The sequence below is a fragment of the Haematobia irritans genome, chromosome 4, assembly GCF_050003625.1.
Source record: "Haematobia irritans isolate KBUSLIRL chromosome 4, ASM5000362v1, whole genome shotgun sequence".
NCBI classification, from domain to species: Eukaryota; Metazoa; Arthropoda; class Insecta; order Diptera; family Muscidae; genus Haematobia; species Haematobia irritans.
In genome coordinates this window covers 118,821,769-118,836,042 of record NC_134400.1, presented here as the reverse complement: position 1 = coordinate 118,836,042, position 14,274 = coordinate 118,821,769, and the positions used below count along the sequence as shown (strand labels likewise).

The 14,274-nt window shown below is 41.2% G+C and overlaps 1 long non-coding RNA gene across 1 annotated transcript; it reads right to left on the bottom strand.

Annotated features, from left to right (window-relative positions):
• Window positions 1-8,708: 8,708 nt before the first annotated feature.
• Window positions 8,709-9,125, bottom strand: LOC142234824 (uncharacterized). The gene is made up of 2 exons (XR_012721723.1): window positions 9,001-9,125; window positions 8,709-8,905 (listed from the first exon to the last, which is right to left on the bottom strand). It is a non-coding gene; the product is annotated as an uncharacterized LOC142234824 (long non-coding RNA).
• Window positions 9,126-14,274: the final 5,149 nt, after the last annotated feature.

Genomic DNA, 14,274 nt, shown 5'->3' with positions numbered 1-14,274 from the left:
TGTTTCGAGTTATTATGAAGGTTTATATTCCCACATTCAAATATCTATATCTTAACCGATTTGAAGAAATGTGATCTATTGTGGGTTATGATATATTATTTGGCCAAGTCGGCCAAATATTCTGTGGAAAGTCTGGCATTACAGTGTGTAGGATATGATTACGATATTGGGAAATCATCACAGAATTTTGTGTAAAATGTGGGTTTTTTGGTCATATTTGTATAAATCGGAAGAACAACTATTGAGGATTAAATCTGAACCAAAGTAGATCACACTTGACACACTTAAATAGCGAATTAAATTTATTCTCTGTGGAAACTATCAAGTCAATTGGAGGAAAATGCCATTAAAAATGGGATTAAAATATAAGATATTCTACCATATTTCCCCAACTCTGGCTTACACATACATGGGAGCTGTATCTAAACCTGAACCGATTTTGACCAAATTTGACATGCATAATTATTTAGAATAACAATTCTGCAATCTCTGCAAAATTTCACGTAATTGGGAGTATAACGTTAGCCTCCGTGGTCATATGAGTGTAAATCGGGCGAAAGATATATATGGGAGCTATATCTAAACCTGAACCGATTTCAACCAAATTTGGCACAATTAACGATACTATTAAATGTACTCCTTGAGCAAAATTTGAAGCATGTCAGGGCAATACTCTGCCTTTTGAGGTCATATAAGTTCAAATCGGACGAGACATATATATAGGAGCTATATCTAAGTCTGAACCGATTTCAACCAAATTTGGCACACATAACGATACCTATCCTACAAAATTTGAAGCAAATCGCGGCAAAACTCTGGCTTTTGAAGCCATATAAGTGCAAATCGGGCGAAAGATATATATGAGAGATATATCTAAATCTGAACAAATTTCAACCAAATTTGGTACACTTACCGATACTATTAAACGTACTCCTTGTGCAAAATTTGAAGCATGTCAGGGCAAAACTCTGGCTTTTGAGGTAATATAAGTTCAAATTGGACGAAAGATATATATGAGAGCTATATCTAAATCTGAACCGATTTCAACCAAATTTGGTACACTTACCGATACTATTAAACACACTCCTGGTGCAAAATTTGAAGCAAGTCAGGGCAAAACTCTGGCTTTTGAGGACATATAAGTCCAAATCAGACGAAAGATATATATGGGAGCTATATCTAAATCTCAACCGATTTCAATCAAATTTACCAAGCATTGGTGGAATATCAATACTGCTCTCTATGCAAAATTTCACGAAAATCGGTAGTAAACTTTGGCCTCTGTGGTCATATGAGTCTAAATCGGACGAAAGATATATATGAGAGCTATATCTAAATCTGAACCGATTTGGCTGATATTTTGTTTTTCGAGACTCATAAAATATTCGGATGTACGAAATTTGAAGAAAATCGGTTGATAAACACGCCAACTATGACCAGATCGGGGATAAATATATATGGCAGCTATATCTATATCTGAACCGATTTTTTCCAAAATCAATAGCGATTGTCTCTGTCCCAAAAAAAACCACCCCATGTCAAATTTGAGGACGATCGGACTTAAACTGCGACCTGTACTTTGCACACAAAACTACATGAACAGACAGACGAACGGACGGACAGACAGACAGACGGACATCGCTAAACCGACTCAGAATTTAATTCTAAGATGATCGGTATACTAAACGATGGATCTCAGACTTTTCCTTCTTGGCGTTACATACAAATGCACAAACTTATTATACCCTGTACCACAGTAGTGGTATAAATATTGTCGTGAGGCCAGAGATGCCATGTCCTTAAAATACGAATGCGAATTTTGTTAAGCATAGAAGACGCATTTCTCTACCACAGAGTTTGGCTCTCTAATTACCGTGTGAAAATTTCTTCATAACGTTTCATAATTCCCTATCAGCAACTTAACTCCATCTGGACTATCTTACAATTTAGAAGACAATGTTAAGAAGTTTATGTTTGATATCGGCAAGTGTTACCACAACTCAACACTTTTGACTACAACTCCCACGGAGGCGGGTTCTATGCACCGGATTAACCCGATGGGTCGTGTACGTGCTGTTTCGGCCGTTGTTGTTGTTGTTGTAACAGTTTATTGTGATCTCATCCATTTCATGTTATACGCTTGGTACATCAGCTTGTTGGCAGATCAAGGAACTCTGCGACTAAGATGGGGTGTGTCCAGAGTGATCTGGTGGTAAGTCGGGTTGGTTTGGCTGGGCAAGAGAAAAGATGACGCGTGTCGTGTGGCCCTTGGTTGCAAATTGGACAAACGTCAGCTACGCTGCTATCAATCACCGATAAGTAGGAATTGAGGCGGCTGCACTTGCCTGATCTTAATTGGGCCAAAACTACCCTAGTCTGCCGTGGGAGGTCTCTTTCCTCCGGTGCTATGGGCGGTGGTCGGACTCCAAGAACAGGATTAACCTTGTAGCTTCTCACCGCTTCAGCTACAGTATCCTCATGAATCCTGTTCAAACCTGCCTGGTACGCTGCTTGATCTAGAGGCTCTCTTTTATAGCGCTGGATCTCGCGCTCTAGATTATGTATATCAACCCTTACGTTCCTGGGTGGTGGTTGTGTATCCATAAGATGGTGGTTTGGATGATTACTGCGATAACAACCCAGGAGATACTGCTTTGACAACATGTAGTTGTGTCTTCGCACAGGGATGATCTTTGTCTCCACATAAAGGTGATCCAGGGGTGTGCTGCGGAGACACCCAGTCGCAGTTCTAAGAGCAGCGTTCTGGCAGGTTTGTATGTTATTCCACTGCGTATCACTGGTCTGCGGTGTCCACACTGGCGCTGCATAGTTTACCACTGACCGGCCAATTGCCTTATAAGTAGTTAGCAAGGTTTCTTTGTCCGCACCCCAAGTACTGCCGGCTAGTGACTTGAGGACCTTGTTTCTACCACGGAGCTTATTACAAATTGCAGTGGCATGGGCAGATGACCTAAAAAGGCTGTCGAATGTGACCCCAAGAATCTTGGGGTAATTTGTGGTCGGAATTATTACTCCATCGACTCTGATATTCAACTGCCTGCGCACTTCTGCCGTCCATGTAGTAAATAGTGTGGCTGAGGATTTGGTGGGGGATATCCTCAAGTTTCTCGCAGTGAAATAACTGGTAAGATTAGCTATGTAGACGTTCAACCGATCGCAAATGTCATCAACATTGGGCCCAGATGCCAAGATTGTACAGTCATCCGCATATGATACAATCTCGACGCCGTCAGGAGGGGGTGGAATCGAGGACATGTAGAGGTTAAACAGTGCCGGAGATATCACCCCACCTTGGGGAACTCCCTGTTTAACTCTACGCGGTCTTGACTTTCTGTCCCTGAATTCCACGTACGACTGGCGTCCACACATATAATTCAGCACCCAACGCTTCGCTCCTGCCGGTAGGGACGTATTCTCGATGTCCTCAAATAATGTGGCATGGTTGACCGTATCGAATGCTTTCGATAGGTCAAGCGCCACGAGGACCGTCCTGTGACACGGCCTGGGCTGGTTAAGTCCCTTATTAATATGTGTCGAAATGGCATGTAAGGCTGTTGTCGTACTATGTACCTTACGGAATCCATGTTGATGGTGGGCAGCTGGAAAATTCTCCACAAGGCTGGGGAGGAGTAATGCCTCAAGTGTCTTGGCTACTGGCGAAAGAAGGGATATCGGTCTGTACGATTCACCTTTGCTCGAATCTTTGCCCGGTTTCAGTAGTGGAATCACCCTTCCCATTTTCCAGACATCGGGTATAATGTGTGATTCCAAAGACAAATTGAGGAGTCTGGTCAGGTACTCAACTCCCAGTATTCCCAGATGCTTCAGCATTAGCATTGAAATTCCGTCAGGGCCCAGCGCCTTAGATGGTTTCGCGCTGTTGATGACATTGGTAACTTCGGCTGCAGTAAATTGTGGTGTGTCATCGGCTCGGAGACCACGTACACGACGGGTGGCTCTCCTTTTCGCTCTATCACTCTCGGGATGCTCGACAAACTGTCGGTTGAAGTATTTGGCGCACCTCTTCGGATCAGTCACAGTCACGTCGCCAAATGTGACTGAAATCCCATCATCCCTTGTGGAGGGGTTCGAGAGGGCTCTAACTGTTGACCACAATTTACCAGTTCCTGTTCCTAAGTTACATTGCTTCAGGTGCTCTAACCAAGTGTTCCGCTTGTGCTCGTCGACTATCTTACTAATCTCTAGATTTAGTTCTCTGATTCTAGGATCAGCAGGGTTAGCACGACGGCGTTCATCACGCTCGTCTGCGAGTCCCGCCGCTTCGGCTGGGAAGTTGGGCCTCACCTGGGCAATTCGACCAGCGGGTATGAAGCGAGCGGCTGCTGCGTTGATGATGTCCCGGAACTCCCTCTGGGCAACATGAACATGTGAGGGGGACGGGAGCTCACTGAAGCGGCGATCGGTGTATTCTCTGAAGCCTTCCCAGTTGGCTTTCTTTTGATTAATAAACGTCCGGCGTTCAGAGGTTATGAAATCGGAGGGTCGGTTGATGGTGAGAATTATGGGGAGGTGGTCCGAACCCAATGAAATGACGGGTTGCCAGGAGACGTCATTTATCAGACCAGGCGATGCTAACGATAAATCTGGCGAACTGCTGCAGTCACCCATAATTCTCGTGGGGGCCTCTTCGTTCACCGTGCAAAATGTGGAGTCGTCTATCTGCTCTGCCAAAGCTATGCCCCTCTGGTCATTACCCAGGAGAGAATGCCAAAGTTCATGGTGGGCATTAAAATCTCCTAGAACCAATCGGTTATGCCCGCTCAACAACCACTCAATGTTTGGGCTATAACCAGGAGCACAGCTACCAACCGGCGGTATGTACACATTGTATAGCTCTATCTCGGCAGCCCCACACTTAACTGCTACCCCCATACATTCCATGTACGGGTCATTAGTGTCTAGCACAAGCGTGATAGGTCTATACTGCACGGAACGGTGTAATATGAAAGCCAGGCCACCACCTCCATTTCTTGTGCGATCCTTCCGTAGGACATTGTACCCATCACAATGTCGTAGGCTGCAGGTGGGATTCAGCTTTGTTTCCTGGATCGCCGCGACCCTTATCCTTTTCCGATTCATAAAGTCTACGATCTCACTAATCTTACCACGGAGCCCGTTGCAATTAAATTGCAAAAATGATGCACTCTCCGGAACTGGTACAACAATATTCGGTGTAAGATGCTGCGGCGGAGAATATTGTTGTGCGGGAGAAGTCGGTGGGGTCACATAATCAGATGACCCACTGCTGCTGTCATTGGCACAGCATCCTGCCACGAAGTCAGTTTGACTATACTCCCGCAGCGATGTTAGGCCGGAGCAATTCCGGAAGTGCACCCATTCCATGCACCGGTTACACCTCACCGAAACCGAGCGATGGTGAATTCGATTTCGGCAGACGGCACAGTACCATGGTCCGGGGTTTTCCTCTATCCCGGCTCGGACCAAAAGCAGGCGGAGAAGGCTCCCCGGGATGCACCTTCTCCAACACGAAAAAATGGACGAGACAACACGTACACTGAGGTGGCAGCCGCTGGCCGATGGCTGGTATCCATCGGGTCAATCCGGTGCGTAGAACCCGCCGACGTGGGATTGTGTTTCGGCCGTCGTTTTGTGTTGGAAGAGGTGCATCCCGGGGAGCCTTCTCGGTTTGCTGTTGGCCCGAGCCGGGATGGAGAGAAACACTGGACCATGGTACTGTTCAGTCTTTCGAAACTAAATTCACCAACGTTTGGTTTCGGTGAGGTGTAATCGGCGCATGGAATGTGTGCACTTCCGGAATTGCTCCGGCTTAACGTAGCTACGGGAGTATAGTCATACTGACCTTTTTACCGTAATGGCAAGATGCCAAATCCGGCCAAAGCAGTACGGAACAAACGTGTTTCTTCAGGAAAGGCAGCAGACGTTTATTCAAACACTCTTTCACGTAAATTTCTTGGTTGACAGTCCCGGAAGCTATGAAAATGTTGCTTTTCAAGCCACAGGTACCTTTCCCCTTCCTTTTGCCGTATAAAACTCCTGTCCCGGAAGCTGCTTGTAGTCGGCTTTGACGTAGGTTTCGTCGTCCATTACCACGCAGTCAAACTTCGTCAGCATCGTCGTGTACAGCTTCCGGGATCGCGCTTTGGCCGTCGTATGTTGTTTATCATCGCGATTTGGAGTCACTACCTTCTTGTAAGTGGATAGTCCGGCTCGTTTTTTGGCTCGATGCACGGTTGTAGACGATACACCCAGCTTATTTGCGGCATCTCGGAGAGAGAGGTTAGGGTTTCGCTTGAAACTACCGGCAATTCTCTTTGTCGTCTCAGCGGCTTCCGGTTTTCGATTTCCCCCCGATCCAGACTTCCTGGCTGTCGACAAACGTTCCCCAAACACTTTAATTACATTTGTAACGTTTGATTTGGCAACTTTAAGCGATTTTGCCAGCTTTGCGTGCGAGTAGCTCGGATTTTCGCGATGCGCGAGCAAAATTTTGATACGCTGCTCTTCTTGCTTGGACGGCATTTTGACAACTGAAGAGTGAATTCCAAAATCAAAATAGGAGCAACATTCTACACACACACACCTTCAAAATGAGGGGTGTTCAGGTTTTTTAAATGCAAAATTGAAAGAAATACGTCAGGTTTACATTGACCAAATTTTGACCGTATCACCCTTTAGAGCTCCAGGTTATAGCCCAAACATTAAGTGTCTGGGTGATTGCAGCAGTTCGTCAAATATTACTTTAGCGTCACCTGTTCTCATAAATGACGTATACTAACAATCCATCATTTTAATGGGATCAGAGAATGCACAGATTAGCGCTTCATGACCTACATGATCATGGGAGGGGGCGGAAGCTCCAGAGGGAGTTCCGAAGCATCATCAATGCGGCAGTCGCTCGCTTCATACCCGCTGGTAGAATTACCCAGGTGAGGCCCAACTTCCCAGCAGAAGCGGCGCGACTCGCAGACGTGCGTGATGAACATCGTCGTGCTAACCCTGTTGATCCTATAATCAGGGAACTGATTGTGGAGATTAGTAAAACAGTTGACGAGTACATAAGCTCACGAAAACAAATTAAGATTTAATTCGTACTCGTATGTTAACTTAAATTAATTTAGCTGTCGAACTACGTATATTCTATTCATGAATTTTGTTACCTTTGCTCATTCCCGGTCGGAAAATATCGTGAGTCTTGTGAATTTGTCGTAAGTCACGTGAATTGTCGTGAATCGTGCCTGAGGGTGAGTTATTGAAAATAGTTCGTGTGTGAGTACTGATTTTCATTTCGTGAATGTGCGTGAGTGTGAGTGACTAGCACACATATCGTGCGTGAATAAACATTTTGCTTCGCGAATGTGCGTGAGTGTGAGTGAAATTTCACTCACGCGTACACCTTTATAACCTAGGCACAGAAACATGTAAGTTGTGGGAGCCCTCTCGAATCTGCAATAGATGATGGTATTTCAGTCACTTTTGGCGTCGTGACGGTGAATGGCCCGAGAAGATGCGCCTGAATGTTTAACCGACAGTTTGTCGAGCATCCCGAGAGTGATAGCGCGAAAAGTAAAGCCACTCGTCGCATTCGTGGTCTCCAAGCCGATGATACACCGCTAATTACCATTGCCGAAGTTACCAATGCCATCAATAGCGCGAAGCCATCCAAGGCGCTGGGCCCAATTGAATTTTTATGCTAGTTCTAAAGCATTTGGGAACACTAGGAGTTGAATACCTGACCAGACTCCTCAATTTTGTTTTTGCAATTACTCAATCAGCCTAAAACGGTCCTCATGGCGCTTGATCTGTCGAAGGCATTCGTTACGGTCAACCATGCCAGACTCTTCGCGGACATCGAGAATACGTCCCTACCGCCAGGAACCAAACATTGGGTTCTAAATAATTTGTGCGGCTGCCAGTCGTATGTGGAAAAACGCAGGCAGTTGATTGTAAGAGTCGTTCCGTAAATTATCCCAAGATTATCGGGATCACAATCGACAGCGTTTTTAAGTCGTCTGCCCATGCCACTGAAATTTGCAAAAAGCTCCGTAGTAGAAACAAGGAGTACAGTCGATCAATATGTAGTCCTCAAGTCGTTTGCCGGTAGCACTTGGGGTGTGGACAAGGAAAACTTGTTGACTACATATTTGGCATTTGACCGGTCAGTGGTGAAGTATGCAGCGCCAGTGTAAACACCTCAAACAAGCGACACGCAGTAGAATAACAGCAACAGGCTGTCTCCGCAGTACATCCCTGGATAATCTTTATGCGGAGACCAAGATCATCCCAGACACATCTACATGCTGTCAAAGAAGTACCTCCTGGGTTCCTATCGTAGTAGCCATCCAAATCGCCATCTTGTGGATAGGCAACCACACCCCATGAATGTAAGAGTTGGTCTTCACCTAGCATACCATATCATTCTTGACAGGATTCATGAGGATACTGTAGCTGAAGCGGTGAGCTACAAAGTTCATCCTGTTCTCGGAGCTCAACCACCGAAGTACCTAGGTGTATACAATAAACTGGATGAAACCACATAATAAACTCTTATAACAACCCATGTAATTCAATTGTGGAACTTTCTCCGCAATCCATTGTGGAGGGTACATAAGATTCGGCCTGCGTGAACTTACGTCCTTATGGGAAAAATTGTTAGGGCTTACGATCTTTTGCAATTCTACATGAAATGCATTTCGAACCACAGTATCACTACTTTATTTAAATAGCCACCACATCATAAAATCCTTTAGCAATGTTAACATACAAAAATTTGCAACTCTTATCATCGACAAATAGAGCATCTTATCTTATCTTCCTTGGCATGGTTGTGATTGCTGGGGATAATGTTATATGGACTCCCCAAAACAACTCTCCTTAATGTAGACTATAAAAATATTAACAATTATTTATTTTATTAATACCTTATGATACATTTGTAATGGTTAGCTAATATTTGCGTTTATTTTGTCACATATTTACCCATATGGTTAATTTTTTTTATGGAAAACATTTTCCATGTGTAAGATAGTTATTAATAATGCACTGAATTCTATTTCATAGACTGGCAAATGACACCAGAACAGTAATCTGATCCCATAGACGGCTCTACATGCATAGAATAAATACACATAGTACATATGCATATAAAACAAGTAATGAAAGTCTAAAGTCGGGCTAAATTTTCGATACCATATCACATCCGTCAAATGTGTTGGGGGCTATATATAAAGGTTTGTCCCAAATACATACATTTAAATATCACTCGATCTGGAAGAATTTGATAGACTTCTACAAAATCTATAGACTCAAAATTTAAGTCGGCTAATGCACTAGGGTGGAACACAATGTTAGTAAAAAAATATGGGAAACGTTTAAATCTGAAGCAATTTTAAGGAAACTTCAAAAAAGTTTATTTATGATTTATCGCTCGATATATATGTATTAGAAGTTTAGGAAAATTAGAGTCTTTTTTACAACTTTTCGACTAAGCAGTGGCGATTTTACAAGGAAAATGTTGGTATTTTGACCATTTTTGTCGAAATCAGAAAAACATATATATGGGAGCTATATCTAAATCTGAACCAATTTCAACCACGCATAGCAACAATGCTAATTCTACTCCCTGTGCAAAATTTCAACCAAATCAGAGTTAAAAATTGGCCTCTGGGGTCATATGAGTGTAAATCGGGCGAAAGCTATATATGGGAGCTATATCTAAATCTGAACCGATTTCAACCAAATTTGGCACGCATAGCAACAATGCTAATTCTACTCGCTGTGCAAATTTTCAACTAAATCGGAGTTAAAAATTGGCCTCTGTGGTCATATGAGAGTAAATCGGGCGAAAGCTATATATGGGAGATATATCTAAATCTGAACCGATTTCAACCAAATTTGTCACGCATAGCTACAATGCTAATTCTACTCCCTGTGCAAAATTTCAACTAAATCGGAGTAAAAAATTGGCCTCTGTGGTCACATGAGTGTAAATCGGCCGAAAGCTATATATTGGAGCTATATCTAAATCTGAACCGATTTCAACCAGATTTGGCACGCATAGCTACAATGCTAATTCTACTCGCTGTGCAAAATTTCAACTAAATCGGAGCAAAAAATTGGCCTCTGTGGTCATATGAGTGTAAATCGGGCGAAAGCTATATATGGGAGCTATATCTAAATCTGAACCGATTTCAACCATCCATAGCTACAATGCTAATTCTACTCCCTGTGCAAAATTTCAACCAAATTGGGGTAAAACTCTGGCTTCTGGGACCGTATTAGTCCATATCGGGCGAAAGATATATATGGGAGCTATATCTAAATCTGAACTGGGGCCATATAAGTCCATATCGGGCGAAATATATATATGAGAGCTATATCTAAATCTGAACCGATTTCTTCCAAAATCAATAGGGATCTATTCTGAGCCAAAACACATACTTGTGCCAAATTTGAAGTCGATTGGACTAAAACTGCGACCTAGACTTTGATTACAAAAATGTGTTCACGGACAGACGGACAGACGGACATCGCTATATCGACTCAAGAGCCCACCCTGAGCATTTTTGCCAAAGACACCATGTGTCTATCTCGTCTCCTTCTGGGTGTTGCAAACAAATGCACTAACTTATAATACCCTGTTCCACAGTGTGGAGCAGGGTATAAATATCACTCGATCTGGACAGAATTTGATACTTCTACCATTTTTGTCGAAATCAGAAAAACATATATATGGGAGCTATATCTAAATCTGAACCGATTTCAACCAAATTTGTCACAATTGAAAACAATACCGACTGTACTCCTTGTACAAAATTGTCGGATTTCATTTGAACATCTTGGGAAAATTTTTGGAATATATGTAAAATTATATTATTTCCGTTTCCAAAAGATGCATATGGTACATCGTTTGTAAGAAAGGCACTGGCTAAAGTGGTTTGTTTTCTTTAAATAAAGTTTCTTTACATCGGCTTATTTGTGCCCACCAATAAGTTCTATAAACAGAACTTGAATATATGCATTGCTTGTGTGGCGACTTGCGGACCATACAGTTTGTTTACAAACAGTATGGTCTGTGTTTCGATTCTTCACTTGAACGGGAGGTAACATTTGAAACATTTATAAAATCGAATAAGTTCTCCAAAGTTCACCAAAGACAAAGATTTTGTCATTACTCTAATGATTTTGGATATTGATTCTGATTTTGGTATTGATCAGATTTCGCTATAGCTCCCACTATACCTTTCGGCCGATTTACACACATATGACCACAGAGGCCAAAATTCTAAACTTAGTTACGTGAAAGTTTGCACAGGGAGTAGAATTAACATTCTAACTACACCGAAAAAAATTGCCCGGTTCCAAAAATTGTGTCTTTATACTAATTATTTTGGTATTGACTACGAGCCAAAAGATACAATCCTCTTTTAAATTTGACAGTAGAATTTATTTATTTTTGTTAGTTTTTTCCTCATGTGCTATCACATGCTTTTAAAAACGTGTTCACGTTAACTTAAATTACCAAATTCTATCTCGACTTCAAGTAGAAATAACGATATGTTTCAAGTAAAAGACATCCCTGAAATAAAGAGTTGAAAGACATCTCCTATTTGTGAACGCTTTAGTTTTATAGTGAAATATAAAAAGTCAACAAATTTACAAACAAATTCATTAATTTTGAAGAATTTTTCAGATTTAATTAAGCCAAGTTGACTTTAACCCAAAAAAAATTTTTGTTTTATGTAATGATACCTATTTTGAGGCCGAATTACTTAACTAAAAATATAAAACGACTTCATTGAAGAACTTATCGTCTTTTGGAGAAGGAAAACAACATCATATCATAGAAATACCTCTTCTATGCTAAGCAAAACTAGCATTCGTATTTTAAGGATGAGGAATTTTTGACCTCACGACAAAATTGTAGTTATGCATAACAAATTTGATCTTTAAAGTGGTACAGGGTATAATATAGTCGGTCCAGCCTGACTTTAGCCTTTTTATACCCTCCATCATAGGATGGGGGTATATTAACTTTGTCATTCCGTTTGTAACACATCGTAATATTGCTCTACGACCCCATAAAGTATATATATTCTGGGTCGTGGTGAAATTCTGAGTCGATCTAAGCATGTCCGTCCGTCCGTCTGTTGAAATCACGCTAACTTCCGAACGAAACAAGCTATCGACTTGAAACTTGGCACAAGTAGTTGCTATCGATGTAGGTCGGATGGTATTTAAAATGGGCCATATCGGTCCACTTTTACGTATAGCCCCCATATAAAGGGACCCTCAGATTTGGCTTGTGGAGCCTCTAACAGAAGCATATTTCATCCGATCCGGCTGAAATTTGGTACATGGTATTGGTATATGGTCTCTAACAACCGTGCAAAAATTGGTCCACATCGGTCCATAATTATATATAGCCCCCATATAAACCGATCCCCAGATTTGGGTTGCGGAGCCTCAAAGAGAAGCAAATTTCATCCGATCCGCCTGAAATTTGGTACATGATATTGGTATATGGTCTCTAACAACCACGCAAAAATTGGCCCACATCGGTTCATAATTATATATAGCCCCCATATAAACCGATCCCCAGATTTGGCTTGCGAAGTCTCCAAGAGAAGCAAATTTCATCCAATCCGGTTGTAATTTGGAACATGGTGTTAGTATATGATCTTTAATAACCGTGCCAGAATTGGTCCACATCGGTCCATAATTATATATAGCCCCCATATAAACCGATCCCCAGATTTGGGTTGCGGAGCCTCAAAGAGAAGCAAATTTCATCCAATCCGGTTGTAATTTGGAACATGGTGTTAGTATATGATCTTTAACAACCGTGCCAGAATTGGTCCATATCGGTCCATAATTATATATAGCCCCCATATAAAACGTTCTCCAGATTTGACCTCCGGAGCCTGTTGGAGGAGCAAACTTCATCCGATCCGGTTCAAATTAGGAACGTGGTGTTAGTATATGGTCGCTAACAACCATACCAAAATTGGTCCAATCACACAAAAATTGGTCCATATCGGTTCATAATCATGGTTGCCACTAGAGCCAAAAATAATCTACCAAAATTTTATTTCTATAGAAAATTTTGTCAAAATTTTATTTCTAGAGAAAATTTTGTTAAAATTTTATTCGGTTCATAATATAATTTTCATCATTGTCAAAATTTTATTTCTATAGAAAATTTTCGTCAAAATTTTATTTCTATAGAAAATTTTGTTCAAATTTTATTCGATTCATAATCATGGTTGCCACTCGAGCCAAAAATAATCTACCAAGATTTTATTTCTATAGACAATTTTGTCAAAAATAAGCAACTTAAGTAATTCGATTCTGGATGGCAGTGTTTAGAAGAAGTTTCTACGCAATCCATGATGGAGGGTACATAAGCTTCGGCCTGGCCGAACTGACGGCCGTATATACTTGTTTTATCTGTTTAATATTATCGTTTGGTTTTGATCGCATCAAAAATTAATGACAAGCAATCTTTTGACCTTACAATAATTTTTAGTGATTGAATTTTGCACATATGCTCTATTTATACTAATAATCATTAAGTGAAGAATACATACTCAAAAATGAGATACTCATACATACATACAAAACTATCGCTAACCATAATATCTCTCTTAACAGAAGGATACTTGAAAGTGATTTATTACATGAACTGAAGTCATCAATCACACACTTTCTTTGTCTTTGTGAGGAGAGCATATCCATGCGGGTCCTTGCAATGATAGCGATAGAAAAATTTTGTCATATACATTTCCTGTGATGACTTTTAAAGGTCATCCAAAACTGTTATTATGTATCATTCAAAATTATTTCGAAATTTCTAATAAAAATCTCATAGTGATTCTTTCGTAAATAGGGGTATAGTTCAATACACACTGCCGATATTTGATATGAAAAAAACTCCATTTGGATAGAATAGTACTCGAAAAACCTATTTGCATTACTGTAATGCGCCAGTCGTGTATTTCCCATTACGTTTTTTTAAAACAATTACCAAACAGACTTTCGACTTAAAAACGATGTTCCAAATATAACTTTTGAGTAGAACAATATCGTAGTGTAAAATAGTGTATTTATTCACATTATTTATACAGAGATTTTTTTCTTAGTAATGAAGTTTTCTTTTGACGCTAAAAAATAAAATTAAACAACTATATACGGCCGTAAGTTCGGCCAGGCCGAATCTTATGTACACTCCACCATGGATTGCGTAGAAAATTC